Source organism: Miscanthus floridulus, chromosome 10, assembly GCF_019320115.1.
Source record: "Miscanthus floridulus cultivar M001 chromosome 10, ASM1932011v1, whole genome shotgun sequence".
In the NCBI taxonomy this organism is placed as follows: domain Eukaryota; kingdom Viridiplantae; phylum Streptophyta; class Magnoliopsida; order Poales; family Poaceae; genus Miscanthus; species Miscanthus floridulus.
This window is the reverse complement of record NC_089589.1, coordinates 30,654,114-30,674,801: the sequence shown is the minus strand read 5'-3', so window position 1 is coordinate 30,674,801 and position 20,688 is coordinate 30,654,114. Positions and strand designations below refer to the sequence as shown.

General features: G+C 44.2%; 1 pseudogene; it reads right to left on the bottom strand.

Annotated features, from left to right (window-relative positions):
* Positions 1 to 743: 743 nt before the first annotated feature.
* LOC136487815 (uncharacterized) lies at positions 744 to 1,978 on the bottom strand (annotated as a pseudogene).
* Positions 1,979 to 20,688: the final 18,710 nt, after the last annotated feature.

Below are 20,688 nucleotides of genomic sequence, written 5' to 3'. Positions count from 1 at the left end.
GCTGTATATTTTATTACGCGTAGCAGCTGATCTGATTCAGCAGCTGGCCCAGCCCGTAAGTAAGAAATTAAAACCCTGATGTTGATCTCGATCGCGTAGCCATGCGGCGCCACTACGCCACATATATGTAAGAAATGAACAAGTGCGTGCTGATTCTTCTGTTTCATTCATTTGGTGCCATGTTCGCCAGCAGCTAATTATTGTTCCCTCCAGCCACAAGTCAAATGTTTGTTTGCTTTATTAGCCTGCCTGCCTGCAGTTTAAACATCTTAAACTATCATGCATGTCAACACATTTTGAATTTAATAGTAAATTAGAACATTTGAGGGGGTGTTTAGATGCAACAGTCATGCCAAAAGTTCTGGCACCAAATCTTTTGGTGCAAAAGTTTTGGCATTCTAACTTTAAGCTTAGGTGTTTAGATTCATAGCAAAACTTTAGCACCATATGAATAGAAGACTAATTTACCCTCATTTCATGGTTGATTTGCTTCATTAATTACTGCATGCACAGCCATGCATGTTCATGACACCACGCCGGTGTCCTTGTGCTAGTCGCCGGAGTTGCTCGGTGAGCTGCTCACCCTTGCTGTAGCTCACTTTGATGCCATGCCCGGCATTGTTAAGGTCCATAAAAAATACACTTTATTACACAATTATTGAATATATCAAGTACACAATTCAATTGTCCTCAACTATAAAAAAACAAAACACATGTTACATTTCAAGCTCACATTCGAATTGTCATGATCTATTTAACAAACCAAGGGCAATCAAGTCACGGAAAGCATTCATCATCGCAAATTCATCTCTTGCCGGTGTTTGACTAGTACGTGGCTGAGAGCAGGATGCTTCAGGTGGAACATAGTTCTCATCACGGTCACGGCGATCAAAATCCCTATCCACTATTCCACTCATTCTAACAAAGTTATGTAGTGCCATGCATGCAACAATTATTTGGCTTTGCTTATGAGATGCATAACTTGGCATTTACAACAAAATCCTCCACTTCATCTTCAAAACTCCAAACGACCTCTCGATGATATTTCTAAGAGATGAATGTACGTAGTTGAAGATCTCTTTTTTACCTTGTGGCTCCGGACCATCTCGATACTCCGGAAGATGGTACTTGATTCCCTTGTAGGGCGCAAGGTAACCCGGTCGATTGGAGTAGCCAGAGTCCACCAAGTAAAATTTTCCTACATAATGGATCAATTTTGTAAGATTCAACTAATTCAACTAGAAGCTGCAAATGCAACAGAAGCAAGGTGTTTACCTGTGGGTGGATGTGGAAAGACATGGCTATACTTGGTCAGAGCATCATTGAACACTCTCATGTCATGTACTGAACCAGGTCATCCAGCAAGAACAAATGTGAACCTTATGTCAAAGTCACAAACTGCCATCACATTTTGTGTTGTCATGCCCTTGCGGCACATGCGCTGAACGATCCTATCTCTTGGCACCACACATGGTATGTGAGTGCCATCTATTTCTCCTATACAATTGTTGAAGAAGGGATGGAACCTAGGGTTTGTCAACCTAGGATGAATTGTTCTGAACTCAGGGTCTACTGGTTTAATGATGTCTAAAGCTAGCTTAACCACACACTACAAAACTTTCTCAAAGTTGTTGTGAACTGTTCCTGGTGATCTCTCAAATCTATCCTCAGCTTGCCTAACTGATTGTGGTGCTCCAAGTATCTAAAGGAACATTCTTAAAGCTTCAACAGAGGTACTCTTGGTACTAGACTTTAGGCCATATGACTCAACCAGCACATCATGAAGTCGATGGAATACAATAGGGCTCATTCTAAACATGTTGTAGCAGCTGTTTCTATCTCCTAGCTTTCTCTCTACCCATTCTAGTCCAGTTAGCAATGGTTGCCTCCACTTAGCCCTATTGTAGTATTTATCAATGTGAATAGCATACTGATACATACCATAGATCAAATCGTTGTCATGATTGTCAAGAAGCATTTTGTAGATATCCTCATCACTATCTCCATTATAATTGTCCTCATCCCTCATTGCATTAGCATCCTGATACATAAATGCATAACAATCTCAGTTATATATGGCAGTACAAAAATTGATCATGCATGACAAGCTCACATCACAGTCATAGTGCAAATGACATGAATTATTCAACTGACATAGTTCAAATAACATGAATTGTCCAACAGTCACAGTTCAACTAACATAGTTCAAGTACAACAACAAACATAGTTCAAGTACAATAACAGACATGAATTGTTCAAATGACAGACATAGATAAGAAAAGAGGATTTAGTTGTTGACCCCATAGTTCTCAATGAAGCCCAGCCTTCAATGAGGCGTAGATGTTCCAATGAAGAACTCCATGTTGTCATCATCTTTGGTGATCTGGAATACCTTATACCACAACTGCTTGTTTCCTTCATCTACACCACACTTTTTAGCCAACTGCTACACATATATAAACTTTTCTACTCTGGCAGCCTCTTTCTGCTGGGCAAGCTGATAGGCAACTTGCTGCTTGTTTCCCAAATGTCTCTGTAACATCACATTCCTCTCTGCTTGAATCCTGGCATTCTCAAGCATGAACCTGTCCATGCTCCTAACTGCTGGGCTCTTGGACTTCTTGCTGGGACTAGAGCCAGTGGTGCTTGTGCTGCTTGCTCTCTTATTGCTAGTGATGCTAACTGGGGTCTGCACATCAAGGTCCTCAGGTGGCTCCTCCTCTGCTTCCTCATCCACAGTGACACTTCTTGTAGGAACAAATGAGGTGGAGCCATCAACAGCTACACCATGGAACATTTGGTCCAGTTCATTGATGTAACCTGGTCACCCATTCTTGCATTTCTTCCCGTCTGGGTGGCCCTGCAGAGCTTATTTTAGTGAGCAAGGGAAGAGATTTCTAGACATAAACAGGAAATAGGGATATTGGCAATTACCTTAGTGTTGTCTTCCCACCATTTTTCAGTGGCATCAACAGTTCCATCATATCTACGGCCTAAGCCAGTGTCATTGCGCAGTCTTTGTATGAATTGCCAATATCCCTTCAATTGTGTAATCCTATTACCAATTTGGGTTCTATCATGAACCAAAATTGTTGCAACATAGTACCTTGCTATGACCTCCCTCATCCCTGACTTGTTCATAACACCATTCACATAGTTACCTTTAGTGATTTGGTCATCCCAAATCTCACATAGTTTGCCTGTATTTTCTTCTGACCAATTTTCCCTGTCGACTCTATCCTAAACGATGCATAACAAGATTACAAACATATATTACGAAGATGGTAACAATCAAACTAAAACCAAATTGTGCAGGGTTCTGAAAAATTATCGGGATTGCAGCGTTTGGAAAGATCTCGTCATTATCAGCATCCAAAGGGTTGTTGACATCAAAGTTGTCTTCCGCAACAGCTATACTCGTGGGTCATTGATGTCCACCGCGGCTCCTGGATCCGGCAGGCGCGCCGGATGTAGATTCAGGCGAAGCGCGCATGCCGACGGTCACAGGAGGCAACGGAGGTCCACGGCCACCACTGGAGGATGACGACAAGGCACGAGTGGCCGTGGCGCCTCCTCCACCACCATTGCGAGCCACGCGTAAGCCGAGAGTACGACTGCCGCTACGGACGCGAATGGGAGGGGGCCCCATGCCACCGCCAGTGCCTCCACCTTGTGGCCCGGAGCGAAGGAGGTCCTCATAGCCCGCCATTCCGGGCCACTCTTGGCCATGGGAGTTGAGGTCGAGCGCCGCCATGCCCGCCCGTGGAGCATTGACGCTGCTCGAGCCCAAAAAGGGATAAGCCGCGTCATTGATGTTCTCGTAGCCGCCGACGGGGGAGAATGGATTAGGTTGGGAGAAGAAGTCCCTAGTGCGGTCGCCATCGCCGTTCCCGTTGCCGTTGCCGTCGCTGTAGCCGTCCATCAGCGAGGCCGGGGAGGAGGACCTGGCTCAGGGCGGCGGCGTAAGAAGAGCTGGATCTGGGGCCCGAGGAGGAGGAGCTAGATCTGGTCAGCCGTGGAGGCTCAGAGCGAGAGCGGCGGCGGTGGCTGAGGCTGCGTGCGAGAGCGAGAGCGGAGCTAGGGTTCGCGCGGAGGGAGAGAGGGAGAGCGGTGGGGAGTGACTGCGGGGGAATGGATAGTGTCCAAGCGGCGGGGTGGGTGGGTGCAGGGGTAGTGGGCGTCCGGCTCTCCCCAAGCGCGTTTTTTATAAGTTTTGGACCTCTTGGGTCCCAAATGCCAAAACTTTTGAAGCGCCAGTTTTGCTGTTTTGGGTATATGGTATTTAGATCCATTTTGCAAAAAGATAGGCTAAAACACCAAAACTTTTAGCAAAATTGGGGAACTAAACACCCCCCTGAATTCCTCCCAAAAAACTAGAACATTCATTTAAATAGTACTCCTACAGCGCAATGCAATAATAGATTGGCAATCAAACCCTTGGCGAGTTGGCGGTCACATGGAATTTATTTAATACAAAGATTTTTTTAAGGAGAAAGTACTACCTGTATCTTGTGACTAATCATTTGTTAATCTGCAATGGATCGATGGTTAAGCTGGTACCTAATAAGCATCTCCAGGTGTACATGTTGACATGTAGATGCATCTTTAGCTTAATTATTAATACACTCCTCCGATCCATCTGTCCAAAATGTAAGTCATTTTATTTTTGTTCCGATTATTCAAACTTATTAAAATTGATCAAGTCTATAGAAAAAATATTGCATCATCATCTCTACACCATAAAACTAGTTAAATATACCACCAAAAATATTTTGATAGCACATCTATTTAGTATCATAGATGTTAATTTTTTTAATAAAAATATAGTAAAAAACTAGAGATATTTGAGTTAGGACAAAACTAAGACACGACCTGCATTTTCGGACAAAGGGAGCACAATTTAAGAATCACAAAGCTTAAGTTGCTTCGATAAAAAAAGAATCACAAACTTACAACGGAAAACAAAAAACGCTATGAGGATTCATTAATTCGCAATACGGCGGCGCAACGCCACATATGGTTTATAGTTAGTATCATTAGCGATAGCTTTCGGACGCCCCCTGTTTTCTTCCCTGTCATGTTCCACCTAATACGCTGCTATCAGTTTATATATATCCAAATGGTGGGTCTTAGATTAATATTGCAACTTGCAACTTTCTTGCCTAAGCATGCCTGTTGTTTAGTCTCAAGTGTTTGTCGAGTACAAGTCATCGATGGTGTAAACATGAACAAGAAATGGAAAAGGATCTCCACCTTGCTTCACGTATTGAATCCAACAGTATTTAGTTTTAAAAAGTAAAATTGACGGAATCAACCAGGTGCACTAATCATATATTATTATAGGAATCTAGAACGAGTATATTCAATGCCTTGCCCATCGCACTTGACGGTAAAACTCATAGGAAGCACCGGCCGTTGGAATAACTAAGTTTGCGTTGATCAATTATTACCAAAGTATTATATATACCTCCTCGCAAAAAATATTAATTATATGGACCAATATTTCCCATGGTTAATTGTAATCTCAGATTGACACGACGTTGGTAGACATGTTCATGGGTTTCATATATGTAGAGAGCGATAACGATTTCCCGCCAATTACTACTACCTTTGTTTGTATAACAAATAATACTATGTTCACTCAAACTAAGGTAGATTGCAACAGGATTAGAAAACAAGTGTGGTATCTATGTTGTTGTAGAGCTAGAGAGTTCACTGTCCTAGCTAGAAACATGTATCTTCTCCACACTCTTAATTAGCTGGGGTTTTCACCGATCGTACGTTGATTTCGGAGAAGCTAAGCTACCAAAAGACTCCAATTTTGCCTAGTAAAATAAGTTTAAAGAAACTATTCTCGACATGTAGCTATCTAACCGTTCTTGTTGTTTTTCCTGTTGTAAATCACTCTGCTGAAGAACCGCTTATTATGGCCTGTCGAATGTCAACTGTTATATATGGCCGGCCACCCCGATCAAAATGTCCGTAAACCGCTTATTATGTGAGCGACATCAGACGACGTTGCTGTACGCAACGTCTGCAAGACGACTTGAACCATGGCCTGGTTTAGATCGAAAGTTTTTTCAACCTGATGAATAGTACCACTTTTGTCTTATTTGGCAAATATTGTCCAATCGTGGACCAACTAGGCTCAAAAGATTCATCTCGTAATTTTCAACTAAACTGTGTAATTAGTTATTTTTTTTACCTACATTTAATACTCCATGCAAGCGTCCAAAAATTGATGTGATAGAGAGAAAGTGAAAAAACTTGGAATTTTGATGGGAACTAAACAAGGCCCATATCCCCGTTTGAGCTTTGACAAAGAGGAAAAAGGAGACCAGCTGGAGAGGTGAATATTCTGAAATCAGCGGCTCTTCGAAGCCGCGCAGGAAATAATCAATCAACGTGCACAGTCAAGATGCGCCAAGGGGCGTCAGCGAGCGCGGCCGAATCAGGCGCGCAAGGGTCGTCGCGCGCCCTTTGGCCGCCATGCATTAAACAAGCACGAAAATGACGTGGATGGTGGAGACGCGCGGCCGGCAAGGGAGCACGCCCCACGGTGGCTTGTTGCCTCGTCCCGGCCGCCGTCGCCGTCGCCGCCGTGGCATGCAGCGCGCGCGGGGCTGAAAGGTCGTCACCCGTGACGACCTGCCCGGCTCACGCTCGCCGCGTCGGACCAAACTGCTCCCCGCCGCCAGAGATCCCCCGAGTAAACAAGGCCAGGCCACAGGTCAGCATGCCATGGCTCGACGAATGGTACGGCGGGTGACGTACATGCGGGCCCTGGAGGCGTTGACCCCACGTGTCACTGAGAGAGGTGCTGCGTCTGGGTCGGTGGAGATCGAGGCTTACGAGTACGAGAGCAGTGTACAGTGATTTTTAGATTGTTTTGGATGATTAGATACTATTTTGTGAAAGAGGATAAGCTAAAACAAGCTAAAAGTATACCAGCCGAACGCAATGAATAAAAGCAAGCATGCGATTATTCGTCGATAAGACCTTGGGCTTATCACCCAGCCCAGCACTAGCATCCACTGCAGCTGGGGTCAAGTCGGTCGGTCGTCGGGCCACACGTCAGTGGCAGCGTACTGTACACAAGAGTGGACGGCGACAGGCTGTCGCTCACGCCGACGTCGAGAATCACGCGCGAGGAGGGCGCCCCGGTTCCATCGCGCACACGTCGGACCACTGCCGCTGACGCGTGGGGCCCGACGGACGCAGCGGGCCCACGTCGAGGCCAAATAGGAGAAGCTATCGCGACAGCCTGGGCGCGCCGGGGCGTCGCGCTCGCTGCTGCGCATCGCCGCGTCGACCAGGTCGGGTCAGCGACACATGCGGACCCGCTGCCCGCTTCGGGCAGCCGCGCCGAGGGGACAGGCGGGCCCGTCCAGTCCGATCCAGGGGCTCTGCACCTGCAGGGGGCGCCGTGACGTCCCCCGCGCGCGCCACGTCACCCGTGCCGTGCGGCTCCGCGACGCCGTGCTGTGTTTCCTGTTGCGTGCGCGCGCGAGAGATCGGAGACGCGGACGCCCACCGCGTCCGTGCGCCGCAGCGAGCTCCCGTCGTTTCGGCGACGACCACAAGGCCCACCAGGCGGGGAGGCGAGCGCTCGGATGCCAGCGGATATTCGCGCTGCTCCGGTCCTCGTCCTGGTCAACTCCCGATGGTTCAGAGCTTCAGAGCCGCACACAGAAGAAGCCGCATGTAGGTGGATCGATCGAGCTAGCTAGCTGCTGCGTGCAGGTTGCAGGTTAGTTTTGTGTCGGCCCATGTGCGTCTGCAAAAGGCGGATCTCCCCTCCGATTAGAAAAACCAAGATACGGGCATCCAACTGCCAGCGCGATCACGCCAAAGTACCAACCAGAATCGTAAATGTCAGGAGAGCCTGTTAATTGTTTATATAGCGCGTAAAAAAATACATCCAAAATTTGGTGGGGATCAGGTCTAGTTTGTCACTGTAGGCTTAGCATAATTAATGCAATGATCACTACGAATTTTATAGCAAAAATTAGATTAAATTACGAAAACCACGAGAAATTTTGGTAATTTGGCATTCCAAGGGACTAACAATTAAGGTCTTGCTTTGATCCATCTAGCTAACCATTAAGTGTGTTCGCTAGGAGTAATTGTTAGCTAGATGATAGATAAGACATTAGCTGGACATATTAGCTAAGGATCCAAATAGGTTCTCAACTGATTTTTAGCATCTAATTGTATTAGTTGTAGAGATCAAACAGGCTCTAAGAAACTATAGTACGTAGAGAAAATATTTGACGAGATTCTGTTTCGATCAAATTAAACCTCTAACAGTTACTCTGTGTTTGAAAGTAACTCTTGGGACCTTATTATAACACTCCCTTCTCTTCTTCGCACAAACGCCTCACCAAGGCATGTGTCGACACGGAATTTTCATCCCGCGCCGAGAACACACGTAGCAAGCCCGAAGGGTCCGCTCGATGGAGCTGGAGATCCGCCTAGCTTCAGCGCAAGGGTGGTCGATCCTGCGTATGCCTCCCGAGACGTGCCAGTCAATTTGATCCTACAATTGACATGGAGAGAAAGTTTATCAGTAATTAAGGGCGGAACGTGCCGGTGTTGCCAGACAGTCCCGAATGTGCAACTTTGAGAGCCGATATGAAAAGAGATCGACTAAATAGTCGATTCCAGCATATTCATAAGAATAAATCGGTTAAAGCTCATGGGGTTGTGTAAGAAGAATCGGTTATCGTTCAGGATGGATATAATTCTTTAAACAAATATTGGTCAATAGCAATAAGATATTAACAATAATTAGTTCATGCTAAGCCAATGACTACAAGTAACCGAACCCCTCTTTATGAAAGAAACAGTTCATCATCATTCAACCATTTAATAGAGATAAATCTAGTGAACATATTAGATCTCATCTATCGCTATAACCAGTGGGGCATGAGGCAGAATCATGCAGGCCGTAGAAACAACAATAGACTCGACGACCCTAACTTATTACTAATATCAGTGGGGCATGAGGTAGAATCATGTAGGCCATAATACAATAATAAGATCATGGGGCTAACACATCTTTCAACCTATCGCTACTTCAACGATCTCGTGATGCGAACTATTCGTGAAAGCGCTCGATATCGGCTAAAACAGCCGATTCAGGCATAACACACCGTTAAGGTCATGTCCTCTTAGGGACAGATCTACCAAATAACGATCCCCACTCCACGGTGCTAACAGTGGGGTGTGAGGCAGAATTACACAGGCCATGATAACGGGCCATTGAATAGTTTTCACTAGCCAACAGATCTACTCAAGATCAAACATGCCTTAACCTCACGCTATGCACGATCAAGATTGATGTAAAACAGTCGATAAAACATAGCTCATCGTTTAAAGTGCAGATTAGATCAGTTAAGATTAACAAACGATGGGTTAAAAAGATATAAGGCCGATCTAGATCAATCCCAATCGGGCGAAGTGATATTACTGTAATTAAATAGATAATGGAAGCAACAAGCAATATCGATAACTTAATGAATCTATTCGAAGGAACGTCACCCTTAGAGCCAATAACTTGACCTTAATCTAGTTCGAGCAGTGGAGGTCGACCGGATCGATGCAGCCGTACTTGAACTAGACAAGAGTCGATAACTAACTTATACCAGAGTCACAGTGAAGGTCGACCGGATCGATGTAGCCGTACGAACAGAGGTATAAACCATGACAATACTTACAGACAAGAAGTGGAGGTCGACCATATCGATGCAGCTATACTTACTGAAGAACTCGCTGAGATCTACTCTACTCCTACTCCTAAGGGGTGCCCGGAGCCGAAAAAGTAAGTAACTTTTATTTGATTGATTGTGTGTCTTTTACAATAGCCGGGGTTTGATATTTATACCCGAGACCTAAAAACGAATCCTACTCGAGTACGACTCGGTACAATCTTAGGTACGAAGAAAACATTCCTATTTTAAGATAACTTGTACTCTAATCTTTCCTCTTTTGTAGAGTCCGATATGTATCTTCTCGATGCCAATCATATCTCGCCATCATTATCTGCTAACATCATTCGGAGAGAACCGATCCCAGTGTCGCATTCGACCCGGTAGATATCAATCTTTACTCAATCGACTCCTTGATAGGCACAATCTTGGAAGCCTACGAGTTCCCGCGCTCTTCTCCTAAATTTTGGTGTAAACACATGCCCTCCAATTTTGGGATAAAATGATTTTATCCCAAAATTCCAGTTCATTGGTTTACCAAGCCGCAACTGTACTATCCCGAGATATACGCACGACTCCTGGCTTTCCGGCCCGAGTTTTATATAACATCCCAACAATATCTTTTGCAACCCACTCGGCCTATTCACTTTCTCCTTCTTCCTCAAGCCAACTTTAATAGCCGACGTCGTCATCGCCAAGGCCTCAAACCCTAGCAAACCACCTGTTCTAACAAGCCGTCATCCAAGCGAACCTCGCCAGATTCAAACCATTTTTTGACCGTGATGGCGACCATCGACCACGTCCCTGAGGTATGTCTCCAAGTTTCCATTCTCTAATTATCAGCCGCTACCTTGTATTTCTTTTTTTCTTAAACTTATTTTGTCCGATTTCTTTAGGAAATGAGGAACGAAATCTTGATTCCATCAGTCGTTTCCCCCAATATCTATTTTCTTGGGCCTATGGGTGATCCCGATCCATCCGATTTCATTCGTCAAGAAACCAACCAAATCCCCTTCAAATAATCTGCAGTGGATTTGTCCTCATAGAATATCAAAACTCTCTTCAAAAATTGGCCAAAGATGCCTAAGGGATGGAGAAATTGGTTTCGTAGGGTGTCCGAGAAAAAGGGTGAAGATTGGAAACTTTATGATCTGAATCAATGCTTGACTCTTTCATTGTTCGAGATGGAGAGGAATGACTCACTTCTAATCGCTGCATCTTATTTATGGTCCAATGCCCTAAATGCTTTCATCTTTGGTCATGGCCCAAGGACCATCACCCTGACCGATGTTTACATGTTGATCGGCCTCAGAATAAGTGTATCAATGCAGCCTTATGAGTACTTGAGTGCTGGCTCTAAGAAATTAGCCAAAATAGCAGACTGCACAGGATGGGCCAGTTATATTCTGAACCACGTTGAAGATGGATCAGCTGTCAGCGAAAGGGAATACGTGGCCTTTCTGAACATGTGGTTGAAAAGATTCATTTTCTACCAGTCATCATGTGGTCCAACCTACAACCACAAACTCATGGCAGAGCACCTAACATTGGGCAAGGATATCCCTCTTGGAAAATATCTGCTAGGAGCTGCTTATCATCTAATATATCAGGTGGCTGTCCAATTACTGAAGAATGAACCAGTGCATACTGTCAGTGGCCCCTGGTGGCTAATACAACTGTGGCTTAACCTGTATATGCATAAGTTTGTGAGGCCAGATCTCAAAAGTCTGAGTTTCCCTTCTTCCAATTTTGATGAGGAATATAGAGGTGAAGAAGGAAGAACTTAGCAGTGCACGAGCTATGGTGAGGCTGCATCAGCCATAACAATTGATTTCGATATTGACCATCTCTTCAAGAATTTTTATAGAGGATTCAGTATAGACTTCCTAACTTGGCTACCATACGATGACGAGAATGATGAGCTGGCCTTCCCATTCAAGTTTTGCTTTGAGTCAGGTTGTTCGGACGATGTGGCGGCTGCAATCTTCAATTCTTTCGTCAAGCCCTGTGTTTTTCGAGATGAGTTTCGTCATGGCCGTGGCAAAATGGCTATAGGCTCTTTCATTCTAGGCAACCTTCCAGCATATGAATTTTACAACCCATCCTTTGTAGCTCATCAGTTTGGTTTCGGCCAATTGCCTCCTCAACTATTCTTCAAGAACACACTGAAGCCACGGGAAGATATCAGTGAAGTACTGGAAGCCGTAAGAGTTTTTTCAGCTAGGATCAGATCTCCCTTCCCTCTGCTTGCACGATTGGATTAGGGTTAGCCTCTCTTATACTCTCTTTGACTCCTGGTGGCAAGAATGGCGTTTCCAACTTTTCTGTGGATTGGTCCACCCTTTGTGTATAGCCTTGGATGGAGAATTTGCTTTAGACGGAGACGTAATTTGCTATTTCTCTTCAAGAAAATTGCTTGATGAATTCCTCTGTTAACCGTCCTAATCGACCTTTTCAGGATGTTGAATTTGATCCTCCGAGCTTGGATAGGAAGGGGCGTCCTATAGATTACTAGTCACCGTGCTCGGTTTCGAGAATGGGATTGGTTGCACCTTCCCTAAAGAGATTGATGAAAACTCCTGCTGCCCCCATAATTGTGACATATCAATCTTCAAAGCGCAAGGTGGTCCAAGGGGCAACCTAAAAAACCACTACTTGGAAGAGACTTCGTAGAACACGACCATCAGCTGCTTAGGTAAACAATTCATCCCCTTCTCAAAATGATATTCACTTGTTGACTTCGTCTCTTCACAGCTATCGAGCATTGCATCCCAATCTGCTCTGGGTGCAGAACTGCCATCCTAGGCGTTCGACTTAGCACCAACTGAACTCCCATCGGCTGTTCCACAAAAGGAGCCAATCTCGGTTGAAATAACCGATGCTTCCACAACAGCAGAAAATGTGAGTTTTATCTTCGATGCTTACCGGGGTATTTTTCTCTAACTTCTTTCATTCAGTCCTTCATCTGACTTCTTGCTGCACCAGATACTTCCTGACGAAACACCTATGCAAGATCGGGAGCCTGATTGTCCGCTCAATGATCCTATCAACGTTGAAGGTGGTCTTATTGTCGTCAACACTTAGTCTGCTGATTCCCTAGTCCGGTAGACAACTGATGGTGAGGGAGTTATTTGCCCAACTTATCTCTCTGCATTAAACATGAACTAAAAATCTTCTGATGTTTGCAGATGCCGATGTTGAGATTTCCAAGCTGATTCAACCAAACACTACTAGTGTATCGTCAGCTATTCCTTCCCTTCAAACAGAAGCTACCACAGAAAAGTACTGTATCTCATTTTACTTGTTCATTCTATTATAAACTGATATGATCCCTCTAATCAAGTTTTTCCTTACACATAGGCACTCGATCCTCCAGCCTAGAGCTACTCTTTCAATCTTGAGGAATATTTTGATGAAGATGAGATCAGATCGTCAACCACTTCCTCTAGCAAAGCTCTGCCGGAGGAGGCCAGAAATCGGCTAAGAAATATACTGCCAATATTTGAGAGAAATATAGCCAATTTGGTCCAAGATACCGATTCAACGCAGAGAGTCTTCTTGGCTATTAAGGGTGATCCATCCCTAGCTCTCTCCAGAGTCTTGTCATCTTTGTCTATCTTTGAAGATCAGGCTTTGAAGGTGAAAAAGACTTAGAGAAATTTGTCCAATCGTGAAGCCCTGTTGGCCAGGGGGAACTCCAACAGGCAAGAGGCTAAAGAGCTGGCACAGTTGATTGATGACTTGAAGAACTCTTCCCTCAGGACCGATCCAGAGTTGTCCCAATTGGAAATCAAGCGTGCAAACTTGAGAATGAGCTAGAAAATGTGAAGGCTGCCATTGATCATCGCGAGTCCACTCTAGCCCAAATACCTGATGCCATCAAATAGAAGAAACATGCACTATTGGCTAAGGTGAAAGAAGGCAGAGCCATCCAAAGCAGCCTTAAGAGCACTCCTGGAACAGCCGAAGAATACGAGCAAAAGATTGCAGAAGTTGATGCAATCCGGCTAGAAGTACTGAAAGTCATCTAGGATGTCCTAAACCTGTAATCTATATGTTAACATGTGTCTCATGTAGGATCAATGATAACCATATTTTTGTTGCCTCGTTATATTTCTTGTTTCGGCTAAAGGGCTGATTTGAAAACAGCCGACTTCATATTTCCAATCTCCATCTAATTAAGTCTGAAAACCCGGCTTTATCAAGAGAGCCCTTCGATTTTTCTACCCTTAGTCGCCCAATGTCATATTCTCATTGGCATTAGTGAAGTGGCGCATCACCTTCTATTAATTGTGGTTGCCTTTTGTGCACCTCGAGGCGTCCGCCTCTTCGCTTCATGTCTTCAAATACCAACCGATGGCTTTGGCCTCGAACACATCTTCACTCGCAACTATTCCTTTGCTCTTCTCCACCTGCTGAAACCCTGTAGTAGTTTTCTTTCTCCCTTTCATAGATCCAATCAGCCTTTATGGCCGGCGAAGACAACTGAGGCAAGCGCATGGTGGAGGAAATCCTAGAGGAGAACATGCTGATGAACCAGCGTCTCCGACGCATGAGGTGAGATTAACATTTCTAGTTTATGATGATGAATTGTTATGACTCGCCTATAGGTTTGTTGTGAATGATAGTCTCCATCCTCTTCCTAGGGTCGGCGGGCCCTCTAACGCTGCATCTTCCATGCCGGCCTCGTCGTCGGACTCCTCCGATTCGTACAACGGCGACGACGCCCGGCGCTTTCTTCGAGAGTGGAGGGCGGCCCAGAACCGCTATTTCGAAGCAACTCGGGAAAATGGCCAGCTTGAGATCCATCTCGGGGTCTCTCAAGCGACCCTTCATGCCGCTGAAGAGGAGGCCAGTGCCGTTTGGGCACAGCTGGCCAAATCTGACGCCATGGTGGCGGGTAAGATGAACTCCATGAATGCTTTTACTTCGACTTCCATTGTTTTTCATGTTGACATTCCTGCCATCTTCTGTGATCATCAGCCCTAACACTGCAGTTGGAATATCTCCAACTGGCAGCGAACGTGGCCGCGGACACCATCAATGCTCGGGGTTCCTCTATCAACGCTCACCTCCGAGACATCTCGGCCCGCATTCGGGAGGTCGCCCTCCACGGTGTTCGTCATGGTGCTGCGGTGGCACTGACCGTGGCACAAGTCCAAACTAGGTACGAGCTCCACGCCATGGAGACTGGTTTCCTAATGGGTGACGACCCTGAGGAACATGAGGATCTGCTCGAAGAATTTGTTATGGCAGCGGAGGCCATAGTAGACATCACATCCGCCCAGGATGTGGTGAACAAGGTCTTTGACTAGATTGTACCTAGGGTAATCCGATGAACAAAGATTTCTGTTCTTTTCATGAAAGTGTCTTAGTGCAATGCTCCTATGTATGACTGTTTTTGCTTTTTGTTTCTACTCTATAGGCGATACATATCGTATCGGCTTTTATTGTCTTTGAAGATTTTCATTTTTTGAACTAGAGGCAATACCCTCCTGGTACTGGCTATTATAGCCGAGAATGAATCAGCTATCAAATGTTGACCAGATGTTAGGATAATATCTCGCAGAACTTTTCATATCAAAGGTCAAACGATTAATCAACCTAGGTCAAGTATCCTATTAAGTGAAACATAACTTCTTTAAGAAATACATTAACTCTAAATCACACTTACAATTTAACTCAACATTCATATACGTCGGCCTAAACCCATCTCCAGGACTCAATGCTTATTTTTCCTTTAATCCAATGGCTGACGTGAAGCTGTGACTTTTCTACTAAAACAAACTCTCAGAGCCAATTGCTTGCATCGACTGTTGGCTTTCATTGCTGATCTTAATGAAGCCTCCTTCCCATAACTTGCCAGAAAAATATTCGAAGTCTCCTAGTTCCTAAAAGCCTGGATCCGCTGTTGTGATACTCACAGATTCATCAGCGCGAACCACCTCGACATCATCCCCATGCCATTGAATCAAATACTGATGCATGGTCGATGGCACACAATAGTTCACATGAATCCAATCACGACCAAAGAGCAAACTATACGACCCTTTTACATCGATGACGAAGAATATGGTGAGCAGAGTCTTACTCCCGATTGTTAGTTCGACATTTATTGCCCTCCGGGTCTTAGATCCATTACCTCCAAAATCCTTAAGCATTATGTCAGTCTCCATCAGATCTCCTGGTTCTTTGCCAAGTTTACGAAAAGTGGTGTAAGGCATAAGATTGATAGAAGCACCTCCGTCCACTAACATCTTGTTCATCGGCTTTCCATCAACAAGACATTTCATATATAAAGCCTTAAGTGCCGATGCTTGACTGGTTTGTCAAATATTGCTTGCTGTACAACCGTTAACTTGGCAACTATCTCCTCATACTCCGATTCATCGAAATCCGAATAAACTTCTTGATTTGCTGGAGCTCTGAACTCTGATGGCAACAAAAAAACTATTTGGATATTAGTCGATGGTTGCTTTCTATCGGCTGTTTGCTTAGTACACCATACTTGAGGTTTACCGGATGCCTAAGCCTATTTCATCTCTTTATTCCTTAGGCGTTGCACCCTTCTCTTCTGGCTTCTTGTTAAACCTCCTGGACACCATTGGCCTTCCTGCCAAACATATTTTCTTTTGTTGCCTTCCACTTCATAATTAGCCCAGTCTTGGTCAATAATTCACTTTCCAAGCCGATCATGAACACTTCCATTTTTGAAGCGCCGATCCATGTTATTATGATGATATGCATCTTGAGTATTGATAGACCGGCGGTTGGTTTGAGATTGCCTAAACTCCCAATATTGATTGCTGCATTCTGGACTGTCATGTCTGGTAGGTAACTTCAAACCTTCATTCTAGCAATGTCTAAAGAAAGGATAATTCCAATGTGATTCGGCTTTTTTCTTTCATACCTCTCTTTTTCCAGTTGACGCTGGTATTCTTGATCCTTTAACCAACGCTGATAATCCTTTTTCTTCTACCACTGTCACTTATTCAATAGAATTCGAGATGTAACTCGCGGCCTTGTCGCCCTTACTTTTGATGTTTCTCCCTGCTCATATTGGCTCTTTTGCTTATCGCAACGTCTCTTAATTTCCCTATACTCGTCAGCCGATATTTGCATCTCGGGGTCGACTGCTCCATCTTGTCTTGATTTGGTCGATGTTAGAACGTTAGTTTTTCCTTTGAGTAGCCTAGCATCAACCATGTTTTGATCTCCTGGGAAAGGATTATCATCAACTTTCATTTTCTAAGGCGTGTCAAATTTGAGCCTCCCTTGCTGAATAGCCCTCTGTATATGTTGCTAGAAGATTCTGCATTCATTAGTGGAATGAGAGGTAGCGTTATGGAACCTACAAAACTTTGTATTCTTCAACTGATCAGGGGGCAACATAACATGACCATCGGGCAACTTGATCTGCCCCTTCTTAAGTAAGAAATCGAAGAGCTTGTCTGATTTGGTGACATCAAAGTCATAGCTCTTCACGACTCCTCTTCCCCAAGGGTTTGGCACCATTACTGTTTTCTTGCACTAATTCCATTCAGCCAGAACAACCTCTTCTTCTTCATCTTCATAGTTGTCATCGACTGAGTATGGATTGTAAGCCTTGGCCACTGTGGTACTTTTCTGAAATTGGGTATCTCTGCGTATACTCTGAAATTGGCTATTGATCGCTATCACTCGTTGAGCCAATTGACTCAGGTTATCAAATTCTTATCCTAGCAGCTTTTCTTTCCACATTGGCAGCATTCCTTAAAAAGTTAAAGTAGCTAGTTGATCACCAGCCAAGTTTAATGAGAAGCACAAGTTCCTAGTCTCTCAGAACCTCTGAAGAAACTCAGTGCCTGATATATTAGTCTTCTGCCTTATAGTTGTCAGATCGATAATCTTCTTTTCTCCAGTCCTAGTGTAAAAATGTGTATGAAACTTCTTCTCTAGGTCAGTCCAATTGGCAATAGAATTGACTGGTAGTGATGAAAACCAAGTGAAGGCTGACCCTAATAGGGACAAGGAGAAGAAAAAACTCGATGGGCATCCTCAACTGATGCCTCGCCCGATTGCGTAAGATACCGACTGACATGTTATATCGTGCTTGTACTTTCTTAGCCAGTAAACTTAGCGAACTCTGGGAGCTTGTAATTTGTGAGAAGAGCGACCAAATCATACCATTCTAGATATGGGCGTTTGTTCGAAAAGGTCAGCCCTTTTGGCTTCAGACCAAACTGATTCTTCATCATCTCGGTCACCTTCAACAGTAACTCACTAGCATGTGAATTTGGATTCCTTTGCACTTGCTGACTCGTCTGTGGATTGAAATCCCGTGTGCCTTGATACCCTGGATTTGGAATCATGTAAAGGGTGTTATAGTCTGATCCATAGTGATATCCTTGTGGAACCTCTATCTGTTGGGTTCTTTGCTGGCTTGCTGCTTGAAGTCTCTGATTATAGACATAAGGATCTATATCTCTATGGATCATTTAAATTGATGGTGCTATTTTTTGAGCCGACGATGGTATGTGGCCTGATGTGCCAAAATTGATCATCTGGTTCTGACTTTGCCCCGCCGACTGTTGCACATGCTGTACTGATGGTCTAGGGTTATACTATATCTGATTCGTAGTAGTTCTTTGAGCTCGTCTAGATGAACCCTGAACTACCTAGACATCACCATTACCAGCTGGTGCTACTTCTTGACGGCTGGTACCGACTTGATTAGTCCCTTCAGTCGATGGATCTGGAATGTTGTAATAAGCCGGCCCACCTTGACCAACTGGAAACCCATGAATCTCCTCTTTCATGGCATTGTGGAATGTGTCCAAGAAAGCTTCATTTTGGTTTTATATGGCATCACGAATAGATTTGTCCACAACTTCTGTAAAGAAACGCCTGTCTTCAGCTTCAGTTGTATCTATCTATCCGTGTAACAGAACTCTTGGTAGTGGAAACTTCTGAACAATTGTGTTGTCACGTATTTTGATGTAGGACAATAAACATTTGCTCTGAAATTCTTCTGTAGCTTTGTTGATGACACCTTTATCTCCATCAGGTAGATCTTCATAATGTATCATAAGGATGTCGTTGTTGTTGTGAACCGCCATGATGATTGTGGTGTCCCACCAGGCATGTCAAAAATGTGTGTCGACACGGAATTTTTGTCCCACACCGAGGACACACGTAGCAAGCCAGAATGATCCACTCGATGGAGCTAGAGATCCACCTAGCTTCAGCACAAGGGTGGTCGATCCTGCGCACTCCTCCTGAGACGTGCCAGTCAATTTGACCCTACAATTGACAAGGAGAGAAAGTTTATCAGTAATTAAGGGCAGAACGTGCCGGTGTTGCCAGATAGTCCCGAATGTACGACTTTGAGAGCCGATATGAAAGGAGATTGACTAAATAGTCGATTCTAGCATATTCATAAGAATAAATCGGTTAAAGCTCATGGGATTGTGTAAGAAGAATCGGTTATCGTTCAGGATGGATATCATTCTTTAAACAAATATTGGTCAACAACAATAAGATATTAACAATAATTAGTTCATGCTAAGCCAATGACTGCAAGTAACCGAACACCTTTTTATGAAAGAAACAGTTCATCATCATTCAACCATTTAATAGAGATAAATCTAGTGAATATATTAGATCTCATCTATCGCTATAACCAGTGGGGCATGAGGCAGAATCATGCAGGCCATACAAACAATAATAGACTCGACGACCCTAACTTATTACTAATATCAGTGGGGCATGAGGCAGAATCATATAGGCCGTAATACAATAATAAGATCATGGGGCTAACACATCTTTCAACCTATCGCTACTTCAATGATCTCGTGATGTGAACTATTCGTGAAAGCGCTCGATATCGGCTAAAACAACCGATTCAGGCATAACACATAGTTAAGGTCATGCCCTCCTAGAAACAGATCTATCAAATAATGATCCCCACTCCACGGTGCTAACAGTGGGGTGTGAGGCAGAATCACACAGGCCATGATAATGGGCCATGGAACAGTTTTTGCTAGCCAATAGATCTACTCAAGATCAAACATGCCTTAACCGTATGCTATGCACGATCAAGATTGATGTAAAACAGCCGATAAAACATAGCTCATCATTTAAAGTGTAGATTAAATCAGTTTAGATCAACAAACGATGGGTTAACAAAGATATAAGGCCGATCTAGATCAATCCCAATCGGGCGAAGTGATATTGCTGTAATTAAATAAACAATGGAAGCAATAAGCAATATCGGTAACTTAATGAACCTATCCGAAGGAACGCCATCCTTAGATAGAGCCGATAACTTGACCTTAATCTAGTTTGAGCAGTGGAGGTCGACCGGATCGATGCAGCCGTACTTGTGAAAGGGTCGAGATGACGACTAGAGGGGGGGGTGAATAGTCTTTTCTAAAACTTAATCGTGTCGGCTAACCGAAACAAGTGCGGAATTATAACTATCGGTCTAGCCAAGACTACACCCCTCTATCTATATTCACTAGCACCTTTCAAAGATACTAATTAAGCAACAAAGGTGCCGAGCTAGCTAGAGCTCTCCTAACCAATTCTAGAAGCAAGGTCACACAAACCTATGCCACTAGTACTTTAAGCGACAAGGGAGCTCCTACACATGCTAGTAAGCAAAAGCACAAAGCCAACTAAGCTTACTAGCAATGCTCAATAATAAGGCAACCAATGCCAAATTAGAGAGCGCAATTACTTAGCTACACAAACTAAGCAATGTGACTAACAAGGTTACGCAAACCAAATTAGCCACGCAAGGGAGCTACTTCTATGCTACACAAGCAAGAAGGTAACTAGTAAGCTACACAAGCTAACTAATTACAAAAGCAACAACACAAGCTCAATATATATGAAAGTAATCGCAAGCTTGTGTAACGGGGATGCAAACCAACGGGAAGAACAAGGTTGACACAATGATTTTTCTCTCGAGGTTCACGTGTTTGCCAACATGCTA